Consider the following 22,739-nt stretch of genomic DNA (forward strand, 5'->3'; position numbering starts at 1 on the left):
TTCTTCTTCTTCTTCTTCTTCTTCTTCTTCTTCTTCTTCTTCTTCTTCTTCTTCTTCTTCTTCTTCTTCTTCTTCTTCTTCTTCTTCTTCTTCTTCCTCCTCCTCTTCTTCTTCTTCTCCTTCTCCTTCTCTGTCTCTTTCTCCTTCTTCTCCTTCTCCTTCTCCCTCTCCTTCTCCTTCTTTTTCTTTCTAACTCTCAGGAACTCTTGAGTTCCTTGGCAGTGATCATTGTTCCATTCTGCAGCCTCCTTACCTACCAGCTGGGGTGGCTGCTATGATCAAACTGCTATGATCAAACTGCTGTGTGTAAGTTAGGACAGAGTTGGTGAACTCAGATGCCCCTAGTGTTAGGAGAAAAAAAAAAAAGCTTTAGCATCTACAAATCAAGGGTCAGCCCGGGCTCACCACAAGGACTCAGGGAGCAGTATCTGGAGTATGTGTCTGCGCAGGTACTGCAGGTGCACTATTGGAGAAGAGACAAGACACAGGGGCTCCCACAGCTCCACCATCTGTGCCCTTGGAACTACACTTCATTTCTCTCCTCGCTCAATGTAGGTTACTGGCCCTAGCAGACTCGAAACTCCTTACCAAAGCTGGCATCTCTGAAATGCCACAAATGCTTAGTTGGCCTCCCAAGTGATTTACCATAACATATGGAAGGCTCTGGGCCAATCCTCTAATAATTTGGCAAATTACAGGTATATAGAATCATAGACTGCTTTTTTTCTTTTAAAAATGCAGTTTACTCAGGCTCTTGTTTCACTGTCTTTATCTATTTATGTTTTCTCACAATTCTCCTTGACCCTGATAACTGAGAGTCATCTTCACTGGCAGCTGAAAATCATCCCACCATCTCCCTAGCACCTCTGTCTGATGAGCCTGCTCTGTTGTCCACTCTAGGAACACCCAGGGAATGGCTATTTTTCTTTCCCAAGTTCATGTCCTTGGAGATCCCCTCCAGTCTGAAAGCTCTCCGACACATTTTCCATCACTTCATGCTGCGTCTTTGCAAGTTTTCGGAAATCCTCCTTGGTCAGAGAAGATAGAATCATTTTCTTTGTCTTCTCATATCTTAGACTAGCAGCTCTTTTCTCCACATGACGCTGGGCTCTTATTTCCATTCTTTAAATGTCCACTTCTGATTGAGTTAGCAACTAGTGATTCGTTGCTGTGTGGCAAATGGTGTGCTAGGCACTTTCCTTTATCAGCAATGTACAGAAAAGCCCTGCCTTGCTGTTCCATTTTCACAGCAACAGACTGTCACTCGATAAAGTAGACTTGTAGCAAGTAACTGAGCAGCTCCTTTAACATGAAATAAGCTTCTCTTTTCTCTGTATCACATATGGTTCCCCACTTAGTTAGGTGGGAAGTGCTCTCAAATCCATATAAATCTGGAAATTTCTCCACTTCCCCACATAACTAGTTTGGAGACATAATTAACCCAAAGTGGTTGACGAAACACTACTGTGTGTGTGTGTCAGTGTGTGTGTGTGTGTGTGTGTGTGTTATTTAATGTTGGCCAATACTGTGGACAGATACAACCCTCCCATTTAGTGAACAATGACATAATTGATTAAAGACCAATTGTAGACTCCCTTGCTAATGACATATAAGGAGATCAATCTGTATTCTTCAATTCATAAGTCTGCATCCTGATTTTCTTCAAGGTTGCTTATATTTTTCTTCCCTAGATTTGGATCTGGACATCCTGGCTACTTTCATGGTCAATTTTCTATGGTTTCTGTAAAGAAAGCAGTCAGTTAGCATAAGGTACACGAAGGCCAATATAACATGAAGGTTTGCTATTTGGGTTGCAGGAACAGAGCTCTGAGAAATTTGCTCTAACATCAAAACTAAGTGTGCTACGGGCTAGGAAGGTGGTTCAGTGGTAGAGCGCTTGCCTTGCATGCTCGAGGCCCTGGTTTGATTCCTCAGCACCACATAAGCAAAAAAAGAAAAAAACCAGAAGTGGCACTGTGGCTCAAGTGGTAGAGCGCTAGCCTTGAGCTGAAGAGCTGAGGGGCAGCGCCCAGGCCTAGAGATCAGGCCCCACAACCAGACCCCCCCAAAAAAAAACTAAAAAAAACTAAGTATGCTATCATCCGGGTCCACTTCTGGGAACTCTAGGACTAGAGAGGGGAAGGAAGCCCAAATTACAAACCCATGGAAGAATGAGGACATTAATAGTCACAATGGGATCATCTCATAACAGGAAAATCTGAGATAACGTGATAAATAAGTGAATTGGGAAAGGGAAAACAGATTCAAACATCACAAAATTTTGTTTCAATGGGAATACCTCTTGAGCCTGGAACGCTCCTACAGATGGAGTTAAAGAAACATGGTTACATACTTGCCAATGATGCCACCTGTGTGGAACCTAATAATGAATGTGCAGAACTGTTTTGTGATTTTTTTTTTTTTGGTCCGGTCGTGGGGCCTGAACTCTGGGCCTGGGCACTGTCCCTCAGCTCTTCAGCTCAAGGCTAGCGCTCTACCACTTGAGCCACAGAGCCACTTCCAGCTTTTTTCTTTTTGCTTATGTGGTGCTGAGGAATCGAACCCAGGGCCTTGAGCATGCAAGGCAAGCGCTCTACCACTGAGCCACCTTCCCAGCCCTGTTTTGTGATATTTTTATGCCTATCTGATCTTTATGGTTAGAGCCTAAACCTCTTGAGGGGTGGATAATATATATCTCAGTGCCAACTACAATTGAGAGAAGAAAGGGGAACTGTTAGATTTATAGAAATTAAAAAGTGATAGATATATAACATGGGACAGATAACATGTGTCTCATCATGTCATTTGTTGTTCCCATAGTGCCTTGGGGTTCTTGTTCAAATGCTTCTTCCCACAATGTCCTGGATGCCTGACCAATGAAAACAGTCAGGGTAGCACATCCACATGCAATCAAGCCATCAGAGCACAAAGCCCGGAGAGGAGATATAGAAGGAGCTCCATACTAGAAACACCATCTTCCAGTAGGGCTCCATTAGACTCTTCTTTGAGGATATCTCCCCAAATGTAGAGTCTCACTACTTTCTTTTTGTGGATTTTCTTTCAAAGTCAGTATTGTAATGAAGCTACTTTTTCCATTTAAAAGTAGTTAATAAGCTGGGTGCTGATGTTTCATGACTGTAATCCTAGCTACTCAGGAGGCTGAGATCTGAGGATCAGGTTCAAAGCCAGCCTGGGTAGGAAAGTCTGTGAGACTCTTATCTTTAATTAACCACCAAAAAAAGCCATTGATAGAGCTATGACTTGAGCAGTAGAGTGCTAGCCTTGAGTACTAAAGCTCAGGAGCATCCAAGCCCTGAGTTCAAGCCTTAGGACTGGAATACACTATGTGCATATGCATACACACACAAGAGGGGGGAAAAGGGAGAAATCTTATATGTAATGGTCATTATCAAACTATGTATCTGAAGAGACTAACTGATGAAGCTAAGATTTTGAAAAAGCCATCATCATCCAAATATTTTAGGCTATCATATTTTAATAAAGTCAGTGACAATAATCGGTGCCTTACTATGAGTACAGAGGTGAAAAGTCTCTAAATGATTTATTAGAAGAATTAAATAAAGGCAGCAGAGATCCTTTCCCAGAAGCTGTCATTTTTTTAAAAGTTTCTTTAAAGATGGCAAGATAACTAAAGTACCTGCACCCAGAAAAGAAATGATTGCACGAAGACACAAACTCTTCAAATGTTCTAATTAAAGGTGATTTTGAAACAATCAAAATCCGTGATGCATAAGTTTCTCTACCATTGACTGAAAATATGAATGGGACTAATCCTGAGGGCTGCTCTATTGGTCCTGAGGCATGGAAACCCAAGGAAGCTTTGGAGCGAAAATGGCATTATTTACTGATAAGGCAGACATATCTTCCTTGGACCATACTCTGTGGCCAGTGATGACGTTACCACACACTGTAATCTTTCAGATGTTGATGATGCTGATGCTGATGAAAGTGACTTTGATGAGGAAACATACTGTGGATCTTTGGGAACTAGGCTACCTACGAATACAGAAGAATTGGATGACTCATATCAGAAAGTCACTGAGCTCTTCACTGCGTACAATAATGAAGATGCTGAAGGTCATCCTGCTGCTCACATAGCTGAAGCTTCAGAACTAAATGATGAGTGCTCATGTTTATGATGACCTCAGCAGAGCTGTATGACTGTTCTCTTTACTCAAATACATTCATAGAGTTCCAATGGTCTACAGGAACTGGACTCTCTGGAAGTGGCCTGATTTAAGACCATATCGCTGTAAGGATAGGCATTTGGTATTGCACTGAATTTTAAGAGGAGTTTGCAAAATGACACAGGTACTAAGATATTGCTCATAGAAACTTGAAACACTGCCAATCAAATTTTGTATACTGAGCTAGTATTGATTTGAATTGAGTGACCATGTTTTTATTAAGGGTTTTTCTCAGGCATTCTATATTCTAGTGGATCTGTTAAAAATTTGCTGTTTAAATAGTACAAAGCACACATTTGTACTTTCTCTAACCTTTCTTGGTATGTATATGTGCATATTCAGTGGTCACTGGGATTTGAGAAGAATATGACTCAGAAGAGTAGCTACGTAGGTGTTTCCAGACTCTGGTTATATCTTTTCTTCCTGTCACAGCTCTCCCCAGCTTTTTGATATTTGCTTTAATTTATTAAATACATTTTCTCTATTGAGATTCCTTTTTCAGTTTCTACTTACTCATCTGTATCTTAAGTATTTCATAGATGTTCCATAAGAATTATAAATGGGACAGTGCAGAATAAATGAGAGTTTGGGTGCCAAAAAATATAGACTATATATTTGTACCTTTGAAATGATCTATAGATACAATTTCTCCAAAAGCTCACCCTTTAAGTTGAGTCAATTGCAAAGCATATCTTGAGATGAGCCAGCTTTTATTTCTAACTATGTAAGGGCCTAATATTAATGCTTGACATTATGGTTCTCATTTATAATATCTGTAAGTTTCCTTGAAAAATGTTTTTTTTACTTTCACAGGCTAGCCATTTACATTTTATTTTTTGTATGAAAATGCTCCTTTTCTATAAATCCAATAGAGCAGAAAAGTAGAAGATCAGGAAAAATTCCTAGGTATCCTTTTAAGGGTGATATGATAGTGCAAAGATTAAGAAGTGCACCAGCATGAGTAGGTAGGAGACAGAAGTCTGTAAGATTTGTGCCAACAATCAGATTTTCGTGATTTGGAGTATGCACTCTACTGTGTGTTAACTGTATGACCATCACCCTATTACTGATTCTTAGTTTTCTCTTGTGGAAAATAGAAAAGCATACCACCAGTGATAGACTCCATGGTAGCACTGCTCCCCAGAATAAAAGAAGTCATACTGGTCAAGCAGACCAATTGTGCAATATTGTACAGACTGGTTTGCATAAGCTGCTTGATGAAATTTCTCCCCTCCTCCAGCTCTCTCTGCCTTCTTTTCTAGAAGAAAGAACTAGCATTATACCCCTAAGCAAATGGAATGAACCTCCTAGGTCATTTCCCTATGATTAACCTTGAATAGTCTCAACTAGGGAACAGTCTGAGTAACTAAAGAAAGCAACTCTTTGATTTTTTTTTTTAAGATCTAAACACAGGGCAGTGCCCAAGCCATTCCGAGGAGCTGTTAAACATGATTCAGGCAACTGACTGCAAAGGACAAATTTCCTTCTTTCTGTAATTAATACATCTGTCAGTGGTCTTGACCTTGCGGAATTGGAGAATCAGGAGCTGAGAACAAGCAACAGGTGTCTGAAGAGCTGCAGAACATCATACCTCAAGCCGCTTAGAAGCTATGTGAAGAAGCTGAGAATGTCTGAGACAGAGAGAGGTCCATTGTAAACTGGAAACAGAATCCACCTGAGGAAGGTTGGAGACATGAAAAGGAACACATATGGTTCCTGGAAGAAGGAGACTTGGCTTTGTGGGTTGGCCAAAACAAAGACAAGGGTAGAAAGCTCCTGCCAAGCTTTGGTTCCAGGGCCCAGCTCAGAGACAGGGCAGGAAGAGTGGATTTTCAGGAAAGTCTTCTCCAAGGCTGCAGTCCCAAGGCTACCTGGCTTCTGGCTCTTGTTTATAATATAGAAGGAGATATTTGCTTCTAAGCTGGTTATGCAGACTTGTGCAAGGAAGAGTGGTAGAAAGTCCTCAGGAAAGAGCTGTCGTGATGATACTGGTTTTAAAAGCAAATCCACTGAAGCCCATTCATGCCTGGAGGCAGGCTTTAAGGATAAGCACTAGCTCATCCTTCTTTTGGTCTTTTGTTCCCTCTTTCTTGTATCTCACCTACCTCCCCTTCTAATAAACTCTCATATAACTGATGGATTACTTGACAGATACTGTCCAAAGAGAAAACAAGGGCTGCACAAAGATATTACAATTCTAATTGAGGAGCACAACAATTAACCACCAATTGCAGTTAAAATATCTCTGTTCACTAATCTATACCTAAATTTCCCCTGCTAGACTGTAATAGCATAGATCTAATTGGCATTCCTTGGTGGTCAGAGAAATGATGTGGTGTTTTGCAAGGAGGTGTCAGGGAACAGAGAAGACCTCTGAACGTGTGTGTGTGTGTGTGTGTGTGTGTGTGTGTGTGTGTGTGTGTGTGTGTGTGTTTGTGCCAATACTGAGGCTTGAACTCAGAGCCTAGGTGCTGTCCCTTGGCTTTTTCACTCAAGGCTGACACTCTACCACTTGAGCCACCACTCTTTTCCTGGCTTTTTCTTGTTTAATTGGAGGTAAGTGTCTCATGGAATTTCCTGCCCAGGCTGGCTTCCAACTGCCAGCTTCAGAACTCAGCCTCCTGAGGAGCTAGGATTATAGTCATGAGTCAACAGTGCCTGGCTTCTGAACACTGTAAACCACTTGTAATCTTATAGGTATTATCAATCAACAGAGCTATACTCAGAATTTAAGTCTCCTCCCCTGGAGGTATATTAGAGTTGGAGATGAAATTAGATAATGAAATCTCTAGAAAGACAAAGGTGAACTATGGGAGGGCCAAAAGATTTCAGCTCCAGAGGTCTGCAATAATTCCTGTTGGCTGCTGGGCACAGTATAAGATGAGCACAGCATCGTGCAGAGTCTCACAGTGTAAGGAAGACTGACAGATGCTCTCTGTTCATTCCTTAAGCTTCTTGAGTTGTATTGTGATGGTTCACCCATTAAAAAGGTGGATGTTCAGTTTCAGAAGCACGGAATCTTTTTTTTTTAATTATTAATTTAGGATTTTCCTAGATATACTGTAATAGACCAGATACTACTGAGATTTGTTTTGGGTGGAATGAAAAGAGATTTAGACTTTAATTCAGAAGACAAGGCTAGGAGTCCCATCTATGACCACTGTTAGCCAGAGTCGCAGATCTGTGAACTGAGAATAATAAAGTCGATTTAGTGGCATTTCGGTTGTAAAATGTGTTACATGTAACAGGTCTTGGTCAACTTTCACATGTGATACAGATGTTAGATTATCCTGTAATTATTACTGTTTCTATTCAAATTGTCTATTCACTTTTTTAATTTAAAATTTTTAATTGTTATTATAAAGGTGATATACAAAGAGTTACATAAGTCAGGTAAAGAGTACCTTTGTTCTTGGACAATGTTACCCCTTCCATGCATCAGTTTTTTTTTTTTTGTCAGTTGTGAGGTCTGAACTCTGGGTCTGGGCACTGTCCCTCAGCTCTTCAACTCAAGGCTAGGGCTCTACCACTTGAGCCACAGTGCCACTTCTGGCTTTTTCTGCTTATGTTGTGCTGAGCAATTGAACCAGGGCCTCATGCATGCAAAGCAAGCACTCTACCATTGAGCCACCTTTCCAGCCCACATCAGTTTACTTTTAAACAACTTTGAATAACCTAGCAGTTCGTCATGGGCATTTTGCTGATCAACTATTAATTGTACAAAACTATAAAACTAATGTATTGGTTGGATTGGGACTGTAAAAAAAAAAAGTGCCTTTTGATATAACAATCCTCCAAAACATTTTGAATCTTCTTTAGAGATGTCTTCAAGGTTCATTTTCTTTCCCAAGGTATAAGACTTAGTTAATTATTTCGGCAAATAAGTTTAAATATTTCTGGCCAGTGGTAGTGAATACCATGGAAGATTTCTGGATAATAGTACCCGATTGTGACTGTTTCCTTCTTTCTCAGTGACAAGGCAGCTTGTAGAAATCTTGGATCTAGATGACAATTTGAAAAGTGATTGGCTGTTATTGAGGTTCACTTCTTTGGAGAGCATCTGAAGATATTATTATGTTATCTACAGAATATCCATCATAACACCAAGATCATAGAACTCCATAATCAGTATAAATAGCTCTTGCTTTGGCTGGTTCTTAAGGATCTCACCTGGAGCTGATGAGGGAGAAAAGCCAGGTGTATGTTTCTGGCCAAACATAGCCTAGGCATAGCTCATCTTTTCTGTGTGTCAAGTTCTTCCTCTGGGACATGAGAAACTCCTTTCTAAAGTCCTATGGCACCAGCTTGCACTATGGGATGCTCAAGACACTTGCATTACCAAGGGGAGAGAGAGGCTGTTGAAATTACCTAGCTTTGGTTTAGAAGCTGTCATAAGAGCCCCTCTGTGATTGGGAAGAGATGTGGTTCAAAGACTGGAATATATAAAGAATAATTCCTTTACAGCCTCACCTTCTAGGAACTACCTTATAGAAGGCTCTCTTTGACTCCAAAGATCTGACTAAGTAAAATTAAATAGAATTAACTCTACGATCTTGTAAATTAGTCTGTTCTGATGACAACAGACGACGATCAAGAGATTGCTAGAAGCTGTATAGATGTTCTCATTATTGTAAGCCCAGGTCTGTGGTTTTCATGGAGTTGCCAGGCAAAGTCATCATGCTCATTGTAGTTCTGCACATCAGTCCAGGCCTATAGTCTTTGGAATGCCAAACACAATAGCTGAAATGGGTTGAGATCTTCAATACTCACTCACAGCCTACTTGCAGAGACCTGCTGTGTTCTGAATTGCAAAATGTGGGAAGCAGAGAAGGAGGGTGGGGAAAATATTAGCAATAGTCAAGATAGGGAGATCTGTTCCTATTCGTGGCACTAGTCCAGACAGTCAAGCCTGGAAGTTGTGGGAATCTAGAGAGCCATCTTGATAGATTTGACTTCTTAGGCAAATGTAAGGCTGGCCACAGTCCAGGCACTTGGTTTTTGGTTCTTCTTGGTAAAGCCAAACCACATGCACTTGGTTCTGAGAACATTAACCATTAATCTGAGAACTAATTCCAGGAAAGGCCAGCTGACAGATCTATAGAGGCTAGTGAGTTTGACCATGCTACTGTAACTCATTATTCTGCTGTCTGCTCTCTGACTAAGGCTGGTGGGTTCTGTCTCTTACTGTAGCACAAGGACATACATGTTCTTGGGCTTTGAGCTCACTCATCCCATGACTCAATTCACACACATTTCTTTAAAATATGCTTGTGATAAGCTTGGCTAAAGTTTCCAAAGCCCATCTCCTATGCCTTTTGCCAGTAAAGATGAGTCTTCTCTATCACCTCTCCCTAGAGGACTTATGTAACAGGTCAATTTGGAAATGGATCTTAGGGATCACCCTCTAATCTGCCTTCCTTACTTTTCAGGAGGAGAAAGGGGAAGTCCAAGAGTTCAAGTGTCGTGCTAAGGCCATAGCTGGTCAGTGACTGAACTGACAGAAGAGTCTTGTTTCTGGTGTCTTCTGTGTGGACATCTTCAGGGCATGCGGTCTCTGGATACAGTGTGAGCGATGCTCTGAAGCTGTGTTATGATTCTTAGTCTACTATGATTTCAAGGTCATGCCTCTTAGATCATGGCCTTTTTATCCCCTTGTACTTTGCAAGGTTGTTGTGGCTATGATTTGAATGAATGTTATGTGTCCCTCCAAACATTCAATGTTGGATCTAAAATCCCCAAGTGCTATATAAAAAGAGATTGCTGTTGGGAGGTGATTAGTTTATGGGGGTGGGGGAGGCTCTAGTTATGTACACAGATAGATTAGTTTTTTTTTTTTTAATAAGGAGCTTTGGATGAAACAAGTTTGTCCCTTGTCACTTTTTCTTCTGCTGTGTGAGAACTCAGTAAAGAAGGTGGCATCTTGGAAGCAGAGAGTGAGCCTTCCCTAGATATTGCATCATCTGGCACTGGGATCTTGGACTTCCTGGCCCCCAGACTTTGGTAAATAAGATTTTATCATGGTGGGGGTGGGGGTGGGGGAAGGGGAGAGGAAGAAGCTGGGAGGTGGAGAGGGAAGGGATAGTAGGGGAAAATCAAAGGCAGGGGTAACAATGCTCAATAGGACATATACTCATTACCTTACTCATGTAATTGTAACCCCTCTGTACAGTATCTTTACAATAAAAATATATATGAAAAATTTTTTTATCATGTATTTATTTATGATACTGGTCAAGTTTCTTCTGCTTTGATAAAGTACCATAGATAAATAATTATTAGAGGGCATATTTTGCCTCACAGTTTCAAATGGTTCTGTCCATGATTGCTTAATTACAGAGCTCTGGGCCTGTGGCAACACAGTGCTCTATGGTGGGAGCCAGTGACCAATGGGGCCACTTGCCACATGCCTGCCAGGAAGTAAAAGAAAAGAAAGGATGGGCTGGGGTCCTAATGCCTCCTTCAAAGCCTCCCTGCCCAGTGACTGAACTCCTGGACTAAGTTGTTGTTGTTCTTTTTTTTTCAATGGTGGTACTCTGGTTTTGAACACAGATCCTAACACAAGTGATCTGCCACTTGAGCCATACCTCCTTTTATGTTTTTAGTTTTTAAACTTTCAAACTTTTAAACTTTCAAACTCCTACTTTTGCTCAAGCCAGCCTCAGGCCGTTCATTTTCTGCCTTTCATTTTCTAAGGAGCTGGGACTATAGGTGTGGGCTACCATACCCTGTTAGTCTTTGGCTTTAAGTTCCACCACCTTTGTATAGTCTGAGGAACAATCTTTTTAGCAGTGGACTTTTGCTCTAAACTCTAGCTTTCTGTTTCCTTAAAATAAGAGGCTGATTGATATTCATAAGATGATGAATGGAAAGTATCAGTCATCATTTTGGAGATTATGCTGGTATAGGACATGATGATATAAATGTCTACTATATAACATTATCATTCTTTTTTCTCTCTCTCTTTTGGCCTGAAGCTCCTTAATCCCTAGGCTGGCCTTAATTAATTTCAGATATATGATTAATGTGTTAATGATGTTCTCATTCAGCCCTGGGCATTTAATTGTCCTACAGTGTCTGGGCTACCAATTGAGCTCTCTACTCTTTAGCTCAGCAGGGGACCATCTACCTTCACCACATTTTGAAAATACCCATTCCAACAAAAAGATAAAGGGAAGGACTGTTCATAATTTTTTTTGCAAATCAGTTCCAGAGAACTTTTAAGAGGAAGCTCCGCTAACTCATAGGGAATGGCTGAAGTTACAAAAATTCAGTGAGCATGTGACTGCTGTTTAAAATGAAAAGAACAGGTTTAGTCTAAAATCCAAGGAAAGATTAACAATGGACTTTGGTAGGGTCAGAAAAGAGCTTAATGTGACCTTCATGACTAAGGACAAAGTATAATTTTCTCTTTTTTTTTTTTCCTCTGATACTGAGACTTGGCCTGGAGGACTCACACTCTCACTTGGCTTTTCCTGCTCAAAGATGGTGCTCTAATACTTGAGCTATCCCTTTACTTCTGGCTTCTGGCTGGCTAATTGGAGATAAGTCTCATGGACTTTTCTCCTTGGAGTGACTTCAAACCACAATCCTCAGATCTCAGCCCCCTGAGTAGCTAGGATTAAAAGTGTGAACCAGCAGGGGCCTGCTAACTTGTGACATCTGATAAACAAATGATAAGTCAACTCATGCAACTAGCCTTATCCAGCCTAATTCAACCTTCTTCCTTCTGATTTGCTCTTTGTCCACGCCATGGGTAAGTGGAGAGGCTAGTTGTCTATTACTAGGACATCTACAAGAGAAAGAAATAAGGAAATGCATAAAAACTATCGTTTCAAGAAACTCTTTCAGTGGGCAGCCCCAAGTGTCTGATGTCATCTTTGTTATTTTGCTCTGAGGCATTTCTGGCTTGACGGATAATCTTTTCGATGTGGAGAAATACTTAGACTGCAGAGAATAGTATCTTAGGCATTAGAAAAGCTTGAAGAATTCATTTTTTATACCTGCTGCAATGTGTTAATAACCAAAGGTTATACAACACACAAAATACTTGGATCTCTTGATACGGAAAGTTAGTGAAAATGCTTCATGCTATTTTCCATTGTAGTTCCAAGATCACACATCTGTTTGGAACTGAATCATCGCATGTGTGCTGGGGAACCTGTATGAAATTAACTTTTATAGCTGACTTTACAAGCACGATCTTTTATTGTCTACAACTTGGCTGGGATTCAGGAAGTTCCCAAAATGATTTATTGTCATATGTGCCTGTTCTGTGGCGGCTGATGAAACTGATATATTCTTGAACATATGCAGCCATTGTGGGTAGAGACAGAGATCATCTAAGCCTTTTATCCCACCAGATCGAAGAATTCACATTGTGGAAGGAAAAAAAAAAACCAGAGTTGAGTGTTTTGTTTTAAGTGAAATAATTACTTGCAGGAACAAAACATTTGTAACCAATCCTGTAATTCTTTTCTGTTTGGCAACATAGAAAAAAAGTAGTAAAATCTAGAATCTATTCTTGAAATATTGAAGGTAAAATTTCCTCACTTACTTTGTTTGCATTCTTATAGTATCTGAGAGGGTTTGTTCAATTTATTTGGTTATGATAATAAGAAAAAAGATCATGAATTTAAATTCCTTTCACGTTCCATAATACAACCTCCTCTCTCCAAACTGTCAGATTAACAGAAGGACATACACATATCTTATCCAACTATCATCTTTCATCATCTCAATAAGAAATAGCCAAAAGAATAGAATTTCTCTTTAATAGGAGAGAACCTCAGAACCTTTTTATTCTGATGAATCAGGAGAGTTTCCATATATTGACAATAATGCAGTCAGCATCATTGAAGATGATTCAAGTAGAATATAGGAAAGGAAACTACTAAATATAATTCTAGACTCTGCATTTAAAGCACCTAAACTTTTTAATACATGAGTGAAATCTAGACCTTCAGGATTCTATGTGATTTCTCCAGTCAGATAACAAATCCATGCATCCACATTTCATTTAGAAAAGAACTAAGAGCTGGGAGGTTCAGGTGGAGTTTGGAAATGAAGCCACAGACTTCAGACTTCATAAAGCTGTGTTATTGCCCAGGAAGACTTAAGTTTAATTTTCTAGTGACAAAACATTCCTAGATATTGTATAAACATTGAATAATGGATCCTTTGGAAGGCAAATTTGAGTATACTACTGCAGATGGAATTAGATTTACATGGGATTTTTGTTTGTTTTGTTTTTAGAGATAATCTTCCTTCCTCTGCCTCTTGAGTGCATGTATCACCATACTTCGATTCTCTCCTCCTTTGAGATATGCACCCACTTTTATTGGGGTGCATACATTATTCTGTGCAAACAGAATGTCTGCCTAGTCCACACAAGTCTCCTTTATTCCACAACACTTTTTGCCTAAAATAGAAATCATTTTCATAAACTATTTAGGTATCAACAGGTATCATTAAATGTCTACAAATAGAAAGGTCAAAAGTGAATTTAAAGGCTGGGAAGGTAGATCAGTTGTAGAGCACTTGCCTTGCATGCATGAGGCCCTGGGTTCGATTCCTCAGCACCACATAAGCAAAAAGAAAAAAAAGCCGCAAGTGGTGCTATGGCTCAAGTGGTAGAGTGCTAGCCTTGAGCTGAAGAGCTGAGGGACAACGCCCAGGGCCAGAGTTCAGGCCCCATGACCGGACTCCCCCACCAAAAAAAAGTGAATTTAATAGGCTTAACATTGACTACAAAACTATTTCCTAAAAGCCAGTCTGGGTAGTAAAGTTGGAGAGGCTCTTATCTCCAATAAATCACCAGAAAACCAGAAGTGGCTCTATGGTTCAAGTGGTAGAGCACTAGCCTTGAGCTGAAGAGCTGAGGGACAGCACCCAGGCCCAGAGTTCGAGCCACAAAACCAACAAACAAAAAACCAATTTCCTAGTATCCTCTAAATTATGATCATGGAACACGATTACATCATGGATGTGTCCTATTCAGGATTTTTTTTCCATCACTGTAACTTACTAGGCTGATGATTCCATGGACACATAGTAATAAACTTATTTTCCAGGCATGGAAGCTAGCATCAATAATGAAATGACCTCTTCCAATGGGGACAAGCCCCTAAACTCCAGGTAACCCTGTCCTGACAGTATGATTCTGTATCGAGATGGTCTGGGTAAAAGGGCATTTCTCTATTCATTCTAAACTTAAGGCTTGAAGCAAGCAATTCAAGGGCACATCTTACAGCCAGGCATATAGTCTTATGTAAAGAAGAATAGCACATTTTCAAAGGGCTTTTGAACTGGTTGAATGTGAGCAATGTTAATTTGGTGTAAAACTTCAAGTGGCATATTACTAATGCCAAAGAACAAAGCAATTGAGGATCTGGTAACTAATTACTAACAGCACTGTCACTATTCAATGTAAGTGTGAACAAGAATCATATGTTTCTTATAGTTCCTCCTTGTTGATGTACTTAGTCTCACTGGTGAAAGTGTGATAATGAGCAGCTAGTGGATCACTGAGAGTTGCCCTGGACTCTTCTCTGTTGCAATATTTTGTAGCCATGCCCAGAGGCCCTGGGGAGCAGTGGACATTCTTCTTTTTTAAACGGAACAATTTAATAGTTGTAGTGATTTGCAAAGCAGAACCACAGACTTGAATTAGGAGACCCTGCTGTAGCAATCTGAAATGAATGACATCTGACTTTGTGTTGCAAAAAGTGGCGGAGACTACCAAATGTAGCCTTCTAGCTGTCACCCGTAATGCGTCTGCCTGGAAAGATGGCACCTGATCTTCCTGTGGAAATAGTGTGGCTAGATATTGGTGAATTCTGGGGAACTATGTGCCTTCAGGATTCCAGAAGGAGGTGGGACAAGACCAGATCAGCAGCTGTGGATTCCTGTCTTATTTTGTTGGATTTATTTATCTATTTTTGTACACTAGATGTTTCGCTCAAGAATTTTGAGAAGACTTAACTAAACATTCATGAAAGGGCAAAATGATTCTACACAATTCTGGATGGTTGTGGAGTGGAAGAACTACAGAGCCCTTGCTCCAATGGTATATATATTTAAAAAAAACAAACAAACAGGGGCTGGGACGCTGCCTGGATATGGTTGTATACAAATATAATCCAAGTTGTATACAAATATAATTCAGGAGGCTGAAACATAAATTTTGAGGCCAGTCTGAGCTATATAGTGAGGCCTTGTCTCAAACAACAAATAACCAAAACAAAGCCCACAACAAACAAGATGATTTCCAGGAAAGCACCTATGATAATCCCAGAATTCTAAACTGTAGGAGGAGCTAAGACAGACCTCAGGGCAATTGCTCTCTCTGCCACTTAGTTGATGAGGCCCAAGAGCATTAAGATTCTATAGCTGGTTGGTAAGAGAACTACAACTACAACTAGAATTAGTCGCCAACACTTCCCCCCACCCCAGGCCCTGTCATTTCCTGAACAACTCTAGCTCCTCATCAGTAAGCCCATCCTCACTAAGAAACCATCTAAGTGCCATTTGATCTTTGGATAGATCACTGTGTAGGTAATTAATCTTGGGCAAGACATAGCTTATCATTCATTGCTAATGAGTAAAAATACTATCTCAGGTGAATCAGTCACACATACCTAAGCCTGCAGGAAGCTTCACCCATTTTCCTAAGGCCACTGGCTGGGATTCAGAAAATATGGCCTCTGACCTTGTTTCTGTCCAGTCACTTAATCTGTTAGGTCACTTCCCTTATTTATAAAGTTAAAAGAATGATAGATAATCTTGCATGACCCTTTCAGCTCCAAATTTTTTTCTTTTTTTGTAAAAAAAAACATTATTAAACAAAAAGGTTACAGTTACATAAGTCAGGCAAAAAGTACATTTCCTTTTGGACAATGTTACCCCTTCTCTCATTCTCTACCAGTTTTTCCCTCCCAGCCCCACCCACAAAGTTGTATAGTTCATTTTCAACATACTGTCCAGTAAATACCATTGCTGCATTTGTTCACCCTTTGTCCCTCCATTTCTGTACTTCCCCTTACACTCCCAAAGACATATATACATACAATATAAAAAGAAAAAAAAACACAAAAAAACATCATTTCCATTTCCTGAAGTGCATAGCTTGATAAGTATTATTTTGTATAATAAGATTCACATAGGAATTATATCTTTCTGTTTCTTTCCTAAGAGTATACTTTCTTTGGTCTCACTGTGTATAAATGTCTAGAGACCTGTATAATTTATCATGTCCCAGTGTATTTTAGATCTAGTTTCTGCATATGATAGAAAACATATACTATTTGTCTCTCTGAGCTTGGTTTACCTCACTTAACATGATTTGTTCTAAGGTCATCCATTTCCCTGCAAATGACATACTATTATTCTTTCTAATGGCAGTGTGAAATTCTATTCAGCTCCAAATTTCTAAGAATCTACTTAGATTCTTTTATTGGTATCTGTCCTGGGGCTTGAACTCAGGCCTCAAAATAGTGTTCCGCCACTTGAGTCACAGCTCCACTTCCAACTTTTTTGCTTATTCATTGGAGATGAGAGTCTTAGAGACTTTCCTGCCTAGGCTGTCTTTGAACCATGATCCTCAGATCTCAACCTCCTGCGTAGCTAGGATTATAGCTGGCTGGCTCTATTGAGATACATTTGAAGAGGAGTCAATAAGACTATTTCTGGGAAGGGTGGTGTGTTTTTATATGCAAATGTGCACTGTGAGTTTCAAAAGGAAGTGTAGATATGAACAGCTAGTGGAAGGGCAAGACCCAGATGGCTCAGCAACACCAGTAAGACAGTTGGAAAGATCTAAGAAGCCACTGAACACAATGGTATTTAGATGAAGGAATGTATACGTGTTGTACATTCCATATATAACAAACCCAGAAATGAATTGTGGGTTTTTTGTTTTGTTCTTTTCTAAGAAGTGGTTCAAAATTTGATTTTTTAAAAGAACTTATTCTTAGTATTTTATTATTTCTTCTTTTTTATTGTCAAGACGAGGTACAGAGAGGCTATAGGTACATAAGTAAGGTAATGAGTACATCTCTTTTTAAACACTGTTACCCCCTCCCTCATTCATTTTCTCCCACTTACCCTTCCTTAAACATGGGACAATCCTGAAAGGTTTCTCTTGGGTTCAGATTTACAGTTTTATTTTATTTTTCGGAGCTATCACTGACATTTTGAAATCAAAAAGGTTATTTTATCTTTTAGGTATATTGTATAATTTATCTACACAATTGCATTTTAATTAGTACTATTTAAACATGCAAAGATACAAAATTAGCTAACCACATAGGAAGACATACGGTGAAGGTGTTCGCCACTGTGAATAATCGAGCACTGCCTTGGGATAAGGCTTGCACCAGACTCAGGTTTAACAGTGTGAACCAGCTTAAAATACACCCATTTGTATGCATAATATTGCACATAAGGGTTAAGCTGCTTTAGCAATTGTTGATAATTACAGATCTTTGCACCACTCTGAGGATCTTTGAACATTCTTTGGGAATAAATCAGCCATTTTCACAATTAAAAATGAAAGAGTTTTATAGGGTGCATTTTTGCCCCAGTGGTTAGGTGATGAATCTGGGAACCCTAAAATCACATCCACATTCTTCTGCCTATGTATGTGGTGGGGGAGGGGGGTTAGAAAGAGCAGAGGGAAAGATACAAAGAAGAATGGACTTAATTTTGGAGAGGGGTTTATAAGTCTTTATAGCACAGCAAAATGCAGTAGCTCAGCATGTTATGTACTCAGGCTTGAACTTTTCAAAACCTTCAACTCAGCTACCAGGATAAAAAAAATCAAAGACAAAGGGAAGATAATTTTCCCTCTAAGGCTACTACCAGTGTGCTAAGGAGGCCCTTTGTGGGTTTAACAGATAGGGACTTTGCAGATTTCACTCACCTTTTTGATAGTGCCTCAAAGAGTCAGGTGAGCTGTATGTAGCTCAGGCTTCTGTTCAGACTTCCATGATTATTTATCCTCTATCAACTTCCACAGTTAAGTTGAGAGGCCAGTCATGGTGGCCCAGCTACTCAGAAGGTGGAGGTAGGATTGTGGTCTGAAGGCCAGCCTGGGTAAAAGAGTGAGACCCGATCTGAAAAACAAACTAAAAACAAAAAGACTGGGAGCATGGCTTAAGTGGTAGAGGCCCTGAGTTCAATCCTCAGTACTACCCCCCTTAAAAAAAACAAACACCCAAAGCTGATAACTAACTTACATCGTAGTTTACGAATATTTTTAAAATAAAATATAGTCATGTCTTTTATACCTGTCAGGCACATGTGTCTCATAAGATGGCAATGAAGCGGAGAAAGTCTTCTCATCTAGTGGTATCATAGTTGTGGTGACATTAAGGCATAAGTCATTACTCATGTGTTTGTGGAGTTACTGGTGTTAATGAGCCTATTGCATCATTAATCATATAAACAGTAGCATACACAATTAAGTAACAGTAAGATCCATTGTGGTAACAAACAACTATGTGGCTTGATTACATAATTCCTATAGTATATTTTCTCTATGACTTTAGTGTGTACTCATTCCTACTTTTCATGCAAAATCTATTGTAAAACAATATACCATGTACTATGAGTATCTCATATTTACTGCATTGCTTGATTGCATCAAGAAGTCCTGTAGAGTGATTGGCCTAGGTAGGTCACCTCATGGCTGTGCTATCTCGTTGAACAGAACAGATAACAGACTGAACAACAGCAATAATAATAACAGTCATTATTTTTATTTATACCTGTTATTATTAGTAGTACATATTATACATATTATTATTTAGATGTATAATTATATAATAATTAATATTATTTTATTATTTTGTGGCATTCAGAATCATATATCCTTGAAAAGCAAGCCATTTCTATTTTGAAACAACACACCAGGATACAGTCTATTAAAAAAAAAAAAGAAAAAAAACAACTCCTGTAATGATTCAATTGTTTCTAAATAAGAAATAGCGGTTACTCTCGTGGAGATGGCCATAGAATTCTGGGCCTTAGATATGACAAATAGCCAGGGAGACTTGACCTCTGAACTATTAATGCCTAAATAATGCACTTTCAACTCAATAACGGACGTAGCCCATGGCAAGGGCCCCACCTGATGACTTACTTGTCTTCTATCATCAAATTCCTCATAAAAACGAGGGAGGGGCAGACAACCAACAAGGGAGGCAAGCCAGAATCTTTGTTCATTCTGGGCTCTTCTTCGCAAGCTGACAAATGAGAGTGAAAGCCCACACTTCCTGGCCTTTCTCTGCGAGCCCATTAAGCCTTCTCTCTGGTAAACAGGCCTGTTGTTGCTTTTATTTAGTTTTCCTCCCTCCCTCCCCCCCCCATTTGTTTAAAGCATTGAAAGTCCCACAACTGTCAGGAGCCATCATTCTCTCAGAATACAACCTGCACAATGGCAGAGGACAATAGGAAAGGGAGGCTGCCTGAGTCCCTTTGTGTCTGAAGGTTTCTGGGAGTTTGTCAGGTCAAAGCAGCTCACTGTCCTTGTAGTACAGGGACCAGGCAGGTGGAACAGGTTCTCTTGGGACAATTTGCAGGAATACATTTTGCCTTTTCAAAACACCATCAAACAATGAAAAGAAAGTTCTTCATGTCCCCTCCCCATTCTAATAGCTCCTGTAATTCTGGCTTAGGCCCAATCAGAGCCTGTGCAGAGTGCTTGGAGCTATGGCACTTAGTACACACTGAGTGTGTGATTCTGGGCTTTGCTGCTGCTTGACCCCACCTGGTGCTTCATACAGCTCAGGTTGGAGGGAGGGGAAGGAAGATGATTGTAAAGATCAGAGATGTCTCATCAGTACCTATGGACAACCTGGACCTTGGACCAAAAATCTTCATAGTTTTTTATTTCTATACGTACCTGAGAGTAGATTGGTTTACCAAGAATTTGTGTGATTTTGCATAGGTCACTTAAATCTTCCTCAGTAAAATTAGACTGGTTTAGTGGTTTTCAAAATAGAGCCAGTTTGTTGTGTTCTGTGTGTGTGTGTGTGTGTGTGTGTGTGTGTGTGTGTGCTGGTCCTGAGCACTGTTCCTGAGCCTTTGTGCTCAAGATTAGCACTCTCTTACTTGAGCCATGGCTCCATATCTGGCTTTTTGGTGTTTACTTGGAGATAAGCGGCTCATGGACTTTCCTGCTTTTGCTGGCTTTGAACTGTGATCCTCAGATCTTAGTCTTCTGAGTAGTGAGGATTGTAGGTATAAGCTAAAAGATGGAAGTTTTTAATCCTATTTTTTAACCCCTTGACAGAGACATTCTGGATTAGTGCTGGATGGGGTACAGCTGCCTATATTCTTGCAACCAGCCAGAGACCACTGAGATGGAGGCCCTTGTATATTTCATCTAGCACTGACATTTCTTCTCCTTTTCTTCTCTTTCTCTTCTTATTCTCTTCCTCCATCCTCCTTGTCCTCTTCCTTGGCCTCCTCCTTTGCCTCCTCTTTCTTTCTGTCTTTTTCTTCTCCTTCTCTCTCTTTTTTTAAACACTAGAACTCAATCCTTCATATTTTCTAAGCAGTAATCTACCACTTGAGACACACCTCCAACCCATCTTGATTTTAGTTATTTTCTAGATAGGGGCTTTTTGCCTGGGGCCATCCATGCCTTTCATGAAGCTGGAATTACAGATGCCTGGCTTTAGCACTGTGATAACTCAGCATTGATTCAAGCTGATTCAAATCTGAATCTTTACACACACACACACACACACACACACACACACACTACCACCACCATCACCACCACCACCACTACCATTTTCCAGAGAGAGCCATGTCAAGTGTATCATCCTTGAGTGTCTACAGTCACACACACAAGAATTATAATCCTGGAATGCAAGGAAAGCTAGAGACCTGTGAACTAGCTTGACAGACTAAAATCTCATCTGTTCAAAGTTCTATATTGCTCTTAGGTTAAATCAAAATGATTTCACAGGAGAGTGAGATATCCCCAACTACTGTTGGAGTGCTGCAGGCAATACTTACTTCAATGTGCACATTTGCCTGCTTTGAAAAGAAGAGCACACTTCCCCTCTCCCCCTTTATCCAGTGATTAATTCTTTAATAAAGATGGTTCCAGAACACCAGTAATGTTGTCTGGCCCCTTGTGTCAAAGTAACTGCTATGCTGTATCAGGCTGTACTATATCTTACATCCTTCTGCAGTTGGTGTCAGTATTATTATAGCCAAAGGCTCCATGACAAGTGATTTCTTCTGCTTCTTATGAACCACCCTCTCACTCTTGCTCGCTTCTGTGCCTTCTGCTGATCTGTTAAAGCTTTCAAAATTGGGCTAGGAGCCCCTCTTATTCATCCCAGGACCACCTGTTCTTATCTCAAAACTGGAAACAAAACAATAAACAAACAAGAAGACAAAATGAAAGAATTCTCTTTTTTGCTATCTTACTGCTGAGCGTGCTCTTATGTCTCTGTGTGATAGACTCACTGCTGCATACTATTCCAGTGTATGTGTATGTTTCCCTGATTCATCACCTGACCAGCAGTGATGAACTCCCAGACTACCTCTGACTCCCACTTCCAATCACATACATTGCTACCAGAAGAGACTGGTAACCTATGACAGGATCCTTAAAAATCAACAACATCTATGTGACTTGACTGCTGGGAAGGATTGCTGGGTCAAAATGTATGCATGCATTTTCATTGGCTGAGTATTATTCCATCTTCTGAATGACTGGCTCAATCTTATAGGCTTTATCACATAAATTTTAGATTGTAGTCCCTGGTCCATTCTGACATTGAAATACCCTTTTCCAAAACTTTGTTAACTTTAGTCATGGTGTCCTCTGCTTAAAAATAAGATCCTCTGTTTTTCCTTGTAGCATTTCATGCTAAGCTAAGCTTTGTCCTAGCTAGATTCACACATAGATGGAATCCTGTGAATCTAAATACTGAGTGTCAGCATTTAAGCTACAAAACCTGTAGCTTAAACATCAACCTGTTGGGAAACACAAGTACAAGTGTTGTATGCAAGCATTACAGGAAGTCATGCATATTGTGATAAGACTGATAAAGAACCAAAGCAATAGAAAAGAAAGTCAAGAGAACTTGTGTCTTTGGAGCTTGGTGCCTAGAGGAATCAGAGAAAAGAGTGAAACTGGTTTCCCATTGGGTAGGCCTCTGAATTCTTCCTTGCCAGACTTCACAAACAACCACAACAGGTGGTCCCTGCTGGCTCTGTATGTTTTAGCTTGGCCAGCAGATAGCCTTTTAGAGTTAGCAGATTTCATGATGCCCACAATACACTGACCCTTGATTCTGAATAAGGGGAGTTTGATGATTTTATTGCCAGAAATTCACTGTTGAAGGAGGCAGAAAGAATGTAAGAGGCACAGGAATGTTCTTCTTCAAGGAGAGGGTTCCCTTCTTAGGATTCTGAGTGAGATTTTTGTTTCTCCCTGGCTTTTTCTCTTGGTCTGGAACATCAGTGGAAGAAAGTCTCTTACTCCAGGAATGCAGCCATCAGCTGGAT

At 40.0% G+C, this 22,739-nt stretch overlaps 1 pseudogene; it reads left to right on the plus strand.

The window, feature by feature from the left end:
- The first annotated feature begins 3,344 nt into the window (after window positions 1-3,344).
- LOC105996362 lies at window positions 3,345-4,160 on the plus strand (annotated as a pseudogene).
- Window positions 4,161-22,739: the final 18,579 nt, after the last annotated feature.

Source organism: Dipodomys ordii, unplaced genomic scaffold (assembly GCF_000151885.1).
Source record: "Dipodomys ordii isolate 6190 unplaced genomic scaffold, Dord_2.0 Scaffold130, whole genome shotgun sequence".
Lineage (NCBI taxonomy): Eukaryota > Metazoa > Chordata > Mammalia > Rodentia > Heteromyidae > Dipodomys > Dipodomys ordii.